Here is a 9,075-nt window from a genome sequence, read left to right as displayed (position 1 = left end):
GTTGCCATAGTAACCGAGTGTACCAGTGGGAGGTATGGTGGTTGCCATAGTAACCGAGTGTACCAGTGGGAGGTATGCTTGTTGCCACGGTAACCGACCGTTCCAACACAACTGTATGATGGTTGCCATGGTAACTGACCGTAGCAATGGGAATGAATGATGGCTCCATGGTAACCGACCATAGCAATGGGAATGTATGATGGTTGCCATGGTAACTGACCATAGCAATGGGAATGTATGATGGTTGCCATGGTAACTGACCGCAGCCACGAGAATGTATGGTTGTTGCAATGGTAACTGACTGTAGCAACAGGACCGTAAAGATGGTTGCCATGGTAACCGACCATAGCAACGTGACTATATGCTGGTTGCCATGGTAACTGACCATAGCATTGGGAATGTATTATGGTTGCCATGGTAACCAACCATAGCATTGGGAATGTCTTATGGTTGCCATGGTAACCAACCATAGCAATAAGAATGTATGATGGTTTCCATGGTAAATGACGATAGCAATGGAAATGTATGGTGGTTGGCATGGTAACCGACTGTATCAGTGGGAAGTATGATGGGAGGGGGTGGGAAAGCAGGAGGGGTGTGTGCAGCCTGCAAGGCCAGAGCAGCAGCAGGGCCAGGGCAGGACAGCCTGCAGGAGAGATGGCCAAGGGCTCTGGCAGGGCTGCAAGGCCCAAAGGCACCCAGGCCTTTGTCCCCTTGCCTCTGGCAGCTGCCTCTGCCACTCAGGCCACCACAAGCCACTTTCCTGGCAGGTTCTGCCCTTGGGTTCTGCCTCGCCCCTCCCTCAGCAGCCTGGCAGGGGTTGCCCAGTTTTGGCCTTTGTTGTTCCTCCCCCTCCCATCCCAGTGCCCCCCAAACAGCCCTGAGCCAGCCGGGAGGGACAGGATCTGCTGGGCCAGGGCCTGGGGCTCAGCCCTTGGCCTTTGTGCTCCACAAAACCAAGGCAGGCTTTGCTCAGCATTGCAGGGGCCTGCCCAGAGCCTTTGTCTGCCTGCACTCCTGGCCTCCAAGGAGCTGCTCCAAGGAGGCCCTGGGGAGGCTTTGGCAGTGCCTGCCCTCAGTGGGGCCCAGCAATGCTTCAAGGCACTTGGAGTTTGGCTTCTGACTTCTTCAGCAGCTGCTTCAATCTTCTCTCACTACCTCAGGATCATGGGCTGGGCTGCAAACACACCCTGGGGCTCATTAAAATCCTGAAATCCCTCAGGATCTCTTTGTCTTCCTTTAATTGTCTTCAAGGCAATTTCAAAACAAGTCTTCAAAGTTTGTACTTTTTTTGTTTTAATTCAATTATGGATATTTTGTAGTTCAGAGAAGAGGTGATAGAGGTGTTCTCCAAGTGATCTTGATGCTGAGTGTCTCCTTAGGAGATCCACACTGACCCTGGATGATCAACCTCACTCCTCATCCCCCAACCTCACCAGTTCTGACATGGCCCATCTTGGACTGACAGCTGATGCAGCTCCAAACACACTGTGGAATCCATACTCTCCCTTACCCTTATCCTGCCTTTCCCTTATGCATTTTCCCTAAAGGTTCTCTTTATGCCATGTTGCTGTAGATGAGAGATAGAGATGATAACACCCAAAATGGCAACATACCTGTTTACCTTTGAAACAACATTGTTCTAAAATAAACCCTACATATATATGTTTTCAAACACTGATTATTCAGTGTCGTTTCACTCTAATCCACCCCAAGGGATTTATTAATAAGAACCTGGTTACCCCCCCCTTTCTGGAGAGGGTGGTAGCAGACCCCTTGTAGCAGGAAAAGAATCTGATGGGAGAATGCAAGCACTGCCAGCTCTCTGTGGGGAGTTACTGCTGGTGCCAAGGGCTTGGTTTAGTGTTGAATTGTGCCCAACCCAGCCTGGTTCCCCAACCTTCCAACACACATCCTGCTTTTGGAAGCAGAGTTTGACAGGTCAGCTGCTCACTGGCCTGGGAATATGTGACTGCTGATCCATCCCTGGATAAGCATAAAAGCCCAGGGCCAACTTTGACAGAGCAGATTCTTCCACAGACTTTGTTGAAGTGTGTGCAGCTTCTGCTGGGAAGCAGGGACAGCTCTTGATGGTCACTGCCCAGGGGGGAAAAGAAAGAGAGAGCTCTGCCTTGATTTATTTCTATCAGACCCCGCCGGGCCCTCCCCGCTTCCTGCCGGGATCGGACACCGCCGGCGGCCCCGGCCCTGCCGGGCTCCATCAGCCTGAGGAATTGCTCCGGAGGAGGGGCCGGGGCTTCCTCTTGGCCTTCGTCTCCCTGGCGCTGGGGCTCGGCTTCTACCTGCGCCAGAAGGTGAGGGGGGTCCCAGGGGGTCGTGTGTCCCCCCCCCAGAGCGTCTGTGCCCCCCCGGGGACCCCCCACCCCGGTGTCCCCCCCTTTTCTCTCCCCACAGAGCTCCTGAGCCGGCGGCGGCCGCAGCCCCTCCCCGGGGCCTCGGGCCCAGCCTGGACCCCCCCATCCCCGTGAGGATTTTGGGGGGGTCGTGTGTCCCCCCTGTCCCTGCTGTCACTCTGCCTCCAGCCGGCTGCTCCCAGTGATCCCAGGAAAGCTTCCAGTTCTCCCCAGTCCCGGTTATTAATATTTATATATATTAATATATGTTTTTATATATTTTAATATAATATATTGATATATGGTATATATCAATAATATATACTAATATATTAATTATATATTTATATATAATGTATTGATATATAATATATATCAATAATATATAGATATATAAAATATATATAAAATAAATATTCAAATATATAAAGAATATATACATTTATATATATGTTTTTATATATCAATATATAAATATATTGATATATAATATATATCAATAACATATGTAAGTATATAAAATGTATATAAAATGTATATAAAATGTATATAAAATGTATATAAAATGTATATAAAATAAATAAAACATTTAAATACATAAATGATGTATAGAAATTAATACATAAATATGTCTTTATGTATTTATATATATTGATATATAATTTATATCAATAATATATATACAAATGTATAATATGTGTATATAAATAAATAAATAAATAAATAAATAAATAAATAAATTACATAAAAGTATATTGAGATAAATAAATTATTGATATAATATTTCAGATCCACACTTGTAAGGAACAGAAACCCAGAGCCGGGTGGTTTCCAACCAGAATTTATTATCTGAGAAAAGCAAATTCAGCACTGGGGGATCAGGGAGGGGTTTGAACAACCCCCAAAGGAGACACTTGTTCTATTTTATTCTCTATATAAATATATATATTCATTACACATTGTCAAGTCAGACATTGTGTAGATAACAAGCAAACATCTGCTCAAAGTTATCAATTTTTCAGAAAGGTGTCATTATCTATAACTAAACCAAGTCCCTTCACTATGAACCTTAGACAAGGTAAAAGGGAGGTAACTTGGTTTATGTCTTTACAGGGGCCCAATTAAGTTTTACGATTTCTTTTTCTTTTCTCTCTCCGAGTTGTGTTGACTTTAGGTTGTTTTCTTTTTAATTAGCTCGAATCATTCTCCCTTTTACCTTGTCTAAAATTTATAGTGAAAGGACACCCAGTCCCTCCCAGTCCCTCCCAGTGGCTCCTGGCACTGGCTGCATTAACCAGTCCCGTTGGCTGGCGGGACTGGTTTCGCCTTCGGGGTGTTCTCTGCACAGGAGCAGTTCCCAGGGCTGATGGTCTCTGGGTGGTGTGGAGGTTGCTGGTCTGTGGTGCTGCAGATCCAGGAGGCCATATGTTAGTTTTACGACCACTAATTCATACTAATAAAGGCTGGAGAACAGAGCATGTGAAAAAGCATCATTTTTGCTCCATTCCAATGGGAAAGAATAAAGCTCTCTGGATCATCTTTTTGTTCCTCTAGTATTTTCCATATTTAAATCCCTTCCACTGAACCTAGAGATGGCTAAACATCAACACCCCTCCCTGTCACTTCCCTGCTGTTCCATCTGCCTCTTCCCCCGTGAACGTTCAAGAACAGGCATGGAGGGAAAGCACAGCCCTCTAGGCCCAGCTGCAGGGCCTGGCAGCACCACGCCGTGCCAAGGTGTGACCAGCTCCAGGCTGCCTGCCCCCAGCCCAGAGCCGACCTCACAGCACGGGCTGGGCTATAACCAGCGTGCAACAAACGCCCTGGCTTTAGAGAGAACGTTCCTCCAACTCACCTTGCTCTCCTCAGGGGTGAAAAGGATGTTTATAGTACAAAATGAGCCCGGTGGGATCTGATGGCACACACCATTGGGGCCGACCAACTTGAAATAAGGTGAGCTGTCCATGGTGACCTTCACCAGCCGAGTAACCTGCAGGACACTTATCAGGAGAGAGTGGCAGGGACTGCCTGTCAAAAAATGGAGTAACTCCCCCGGCAGAACTCGTGGGCCCAGAGCCCATTTATCTGGAGTTTTTCTGCACAAGATGTCCGGGTCAGCCTCTGATTACTGACACAGCAGGCATGCTGGAGGGAGAGAGACAGTGGCCCCAGGCATGGCACCTGTGCTGCCCACCCTGACAGCCCCTCTGCCAGGCTGCGGGAGGGGCACTTTGCTCTCACCTGGCTCCCTCCCTTTGGGGGCCTCCTCCTCTCTGTCTGACGTGGGACACGTCAGTGGTGGGTCCCTGTCTCACCGTCCCACCGGTGAGTGGAGCTCCCAGCACTGGGTGCTCTAACACAGCTCCTGTCACGGTGACTTCTGAATGTTCTGGATGAGTTCCGGGTCCGACGCTGCTGGCGGGAGTGGTGTTGTCTTTGGGGAGTCCTGGCTGCTGTTTCCCTTTGGTTTCGCCTCCCAGCACTCGGTGCTGGCGTGCAGTTCCTGTCATGGGGACTTCTGCACCGGCCGGATGGATTTGGGGTCTGACGTTGCAGGCGGGAGCGATTTCCCCTGCGGGATGTCCTTGAGTGTCTCTGCCTGGGCCTGCGCCTCCCAGGACTTGGTGCTGGCACATGGCTCCTGTCCTGGGGACTTCAGGACCGAAGGTGTGGAATTTGGGCCCAACGTTGCTGGCGGGAGTGGTTTTGCCGTCGGTCAGGCCCCCGACTGCTGGAGCAGCTGCTGTCCTCAGTTTCTGGGAAGCTGCTGTGGGATGACCCCGATGTTACTTGCTTGTCAGAGCTGGAGCTGCTCGTCTCCTGTGAGGGAGATTGTAGAGACTGCTCCGATGTTGCCTATCGGGTGGTGTGGAGGTTGCTGGTCTGTGGTGCTGCAGATCCAGGAGATGGCAGCTGGGCGCTGGGGCTGGGGCTGACGGTCTCCAGTGCTGGAGAACTGGGAGACAGCCCTGATAGCGCCAGGCTGCCTGTGTTGGGGCTGATGGTCTCAGGTTCCCTGGAGCTGTCAGAAGGCTCCAGTCCTGACTGTCTGGCCACGCTGACACCAGCAAGCCCTGAGTCATCTCAGGAGGCTGTGAGGGGAAGCAGGAGGGACAAGATCGTTCCAGACCTGGGACAAGATAGGCCAGAGCAGTGCGGCTCTGCCAAACCCGCCCTGGGCACCCACTGCCAGGCCCAGGGGCACCAGGCCCAGGGGCACCAGGTTTGTTTGCCTCTTACCTGTGCCCAGACCAGCACAGCCATCACATTCCCAGCTGGTTATGCTGTCCCTCAGGCCAGAGCAGTGTCTGTGGGTGCCCTCGGCAGCACAGGAGGAGCACCAGAGCAATTCCCAGGGCCGGGGGAAGCAAACGGGTTCAGGGAGGTGAGGACAAAGTGTCCAAAGCGTGGGATTATCTGGCTGAGCTCTTCTCCTGGGTCCTTCTGCTTCACAGCCAGAGTGAGGCCCTGGTGCTGCTGAGCCCCTGCTGTGCCCCCCGGGGTGACAGAACCACTCCTACTTGGATGCAGTCCCTGTGGAACCAGGCGGTTCTGCAGGCTGGCCCAAATCTCCCTGCTCTTGTCAGGCTCTCACCTTCTGTGCTGCCTGGGAGACTATATCTGGGATCTCCCTTGGGAGAAAGCCAAGGAGTCCTACTCGATCGTTCTCTTGCTGACGAAGGAGGCTGGCAAAAACCTGCAGGAAAGATGATGCACTGCTGAGGAGAGAGGGTGGTGGGAACTGCCCATTGGAAAGCTGGAGAGAGCCCACGGAGCAACTCACCAGGCAGAACACGTGGGCACAGAAACCATTTATCTGAAGGTTTTCTCCACAGATGTCCGGGTCAGCCTCTGATCGCTGGCACAGCAGGCATGCTGGAGGGAGAGAGACACCAAAGCAAGAGGTGGCTCTTTCAGTGGGACAATGGAAAATGGCAAGCTCGTGCCCTTGTGTCCTGCCCCAGCCTTCCCCCGCTATTGTGCCTTCGCCATGGTAGCTAAACTCCAGCAAACCCCACCAGCGTCAGCAGAAATTATTTGTGTTGGCTTAGCACAGATCAGGACTCCAGCATCTCACTAGGAGAACACGTTTTGCCTTTGCCCCAGCAGAAGGAACTCCACCACCACCAGCAGTTTGCAACGACAACAGGACCCGCACACTGAGGGGTTTCAATGAGCTGGAGGCAAGGCACGCAGCCTCTTCAAGTGTCACATCAAACAGCAAGGAAAAGGGCAGGAAAAGGCTACCTTGGAACTGGAGTTCTCACTCGTGCCTGGGGGCCGGACAGTCTTGGGCAGCTTTGTCTCCTGAGGGTTGTCCGGCTTCTTCCTGAGCCTGAGACCAACCTCCCTGAAGTCAAAGATGGTCAGCTGGAAGGCAAAAAAACCAGCAAGAGCCTCAGAAATGCCCTTGTTTAGAAAGGCTTTTCTTGTTCAAGTGGCTCTGATGAGTCATTTGTGATCACAGCCACCAGGACAGTCCTGGAAGTCCTGGACCTGCTGAAGTATTAAACATCAGAAAATTAATGGTATAGAGCAGAACACACTTGCTCTAACCAGGCAGCCTGGGTAAACTCAAATTTAGACAGAAGTAGCACAGAAACATGACAGTATTTGAAGACAGTCTACCTGCATCTGCAAAAAAAAAAAAGCTTTCTAAAAGTCCAGATACTTTACAAAATGTATCCCCTCCACATAAAAAATCAGATTTCTTTTCTTACCATCTGCACAGTAGCAAAAAGGCAAATTTCAAGATAAAAAAATAACAAGGAAATGAACATACTACCACAAGTTACAGCCACTCCTACCTGAGAAAATAACTCATGAACGTTTCCTCTGAAGCCACTCAGACAATAAGGAATTGTTCATGGCATTCTACCTGGAAAAAAAAAAAAGGATGGAAATTTTCAACATTTTGCTTTAGAAAAGCAGAACAAGTCACATGCCTGAAATGTATTGATCTTTAGGTAATTATTAAGTCAAGAAAACTTATGAGAGCAGTAACTGTATCTTTACAATTCTAAAAATAAAAGGACATTCTTGGCTGAAATAAAACACTGGAGATGACAGTGACTGACACACAACACACACGACCTGTGCTTCTCATGACTAACTGCAATCTGCTCTTCTGTCTTCCATTACTTTAATTTTGAAAGACTTAGAGATCAAATGCAAACTTAACCTTTTTTATTGAGTAACTTATCACCCAATACCCCTCACCCCTTGTGCTTTTTTTTCCACATTAAAGTCTTTAGAACCAGGCTATGCAAAATTAAATAAAACCTTTAGGGACAGCAAAGTTATTTCAAAATGGCTTCTGTCATCAGCTTCTCTGAATTGTAAGTCCTACCTTGCTTGATCTTCCCCAAAAATGCATCTTTTTGCCCTTTAGAAAACAGTTTTAAAGCTTTCAGCTTCTTTAACCTTTCGTCAGATCCCAAACCAGGGTCTTTAACAAAAGGAACACTATATTTGCACTACCTCCAGCCAACTTTTCTTGCCTTTTGTGAAGGCAAAAATGGTATTTTATTTTACAGCAGTTATATTTATCATCCCCACTACTTCATACTTAAGAAGAAGACTGGAATCATTGGGTAAAAACACAATTTTAAAAAACATTCCTTGCTAAATTAAAAGGTATCCAAATATAAATTCCAATTCCTACACCTTGAATATAAAAAAGCAGAACTGTTAAACAAAACACACTACGAATTAAGAGGAATTAATTTTTTGAGACAATTACTTGCTATTTTATTTTCAGTTGTTTAAAGAAACCACTCAAAGCTATCGAAAAAAAAAATCCCATAACATCTTTAAGAAAAGAGAAATCCAGCAGACACCCACCTACAGCCAGAACTTCCTTTAGGGCACAGTGTGTATGCCAGAACCTGTTCTATACTGCAGAACTGTGGCTGGGTTAGAAAACCACCATAATCCAAATCTAAAATAAAGACACGGAACATTTTGCATAAAGGTGGAGAAGTCCAGCAGTTGCTAAAACCTGTATTTCTATTTCCAAAAAAGGGCAAACTTATATTGTTGTAATGACAGATTCACATTTGCAGAGGAAGTATTGAATAATCCAGATTTACCTCCAACTGCAATGTTTAAAACCTGCACGGAGTTTTATAACCTTGCTCAAGTGTACACCATAGAAATCCAACAAATATGGCTAAACACAGCCTCCAACTAAAACTAAAGCTCTTAATATTTACCTCTTCCTCTATCACAGTGACTTTTTGTGATATATAAATAACCGTGATTCGTGAAACAAATGGGTGGTTACATCAAAATAAAACAAACGGATTGTAAAACTTAATTACACCCCCATAAAGAAATAAAACAGACCCTCACAAGGTCAAGAGGCCTAAAACCTCCTTACTATCCTAAGAATAAAATATAGTAGAACTTTAAATCTTTAGGCGCCTGTTTGTCCAAGAATGCAGGAATTATGACTGGTTGTAGAGATAACCCTTTAGCTTTAGCTGTAAGAAAACCCATCTATTAAATACTTAGCAAAAACCTGTAGAATGTATATGCATATGATATAATTAATATGCATGAAGTAGCTAAGATAAATACTAAATGTACCCTGTAGTAGGGGGGTGCAGATTTGGGAAACTGGTCCCATTTCTGTCACCCAGCCGGCTGCTGCTTTTACCATATAATAAACTATTATTCGAAACTTATAGAAACTCGAGACTTTTCATACATTCAGAAT

The 9,075-nt window shown here is 47.1% G+C and overlaps 1 long non-coding RNA gene across 1 annotated transcript; it reads right to left on the bottom strand.

Moving 5' to 3' along the window:
- Nucleotides 1–3,179: 3,179 nt before the first annotated feature.
- LOC113998582 lies at nucleotides 3,180–5,707 on the bottom strand. Its single transcript, XR_003544508.2, has 2 exons — nucleotides 5,595–5,707; nucleotides 3,180–5,446 (listed from the first exon to the last, which is right to left on the bottom strand). It is a non-coding gene; the product is annotated as an uncharacterized LOC113998582 (long non-coding RNA).
- Nucleotides 5,708–9,075: the final 3,368 nt, after the last annotated feature.

The sequence above is a fragment of the Pipra filicauda genome, unplaced genomic scaffold (genome assembly GCF_003945595.2).
Source record: "Pipra filicauda isolate LSUMZ 115617 unplaced genomic scaffold, ASM394559v2 scaffold901_size55758_pilon, whole genome shotgun sequence".
NCBI lineage: Eukaryota > Metazoa > Chordata > Aves > Passeriformes > Pipridae > Pipra > Pipra filicauda.
The sequence above is the reverse complement of the archived record's forward strand: the minus strand, read 5'-3'. Positions and strand labels throughout refer to the sequence as shown.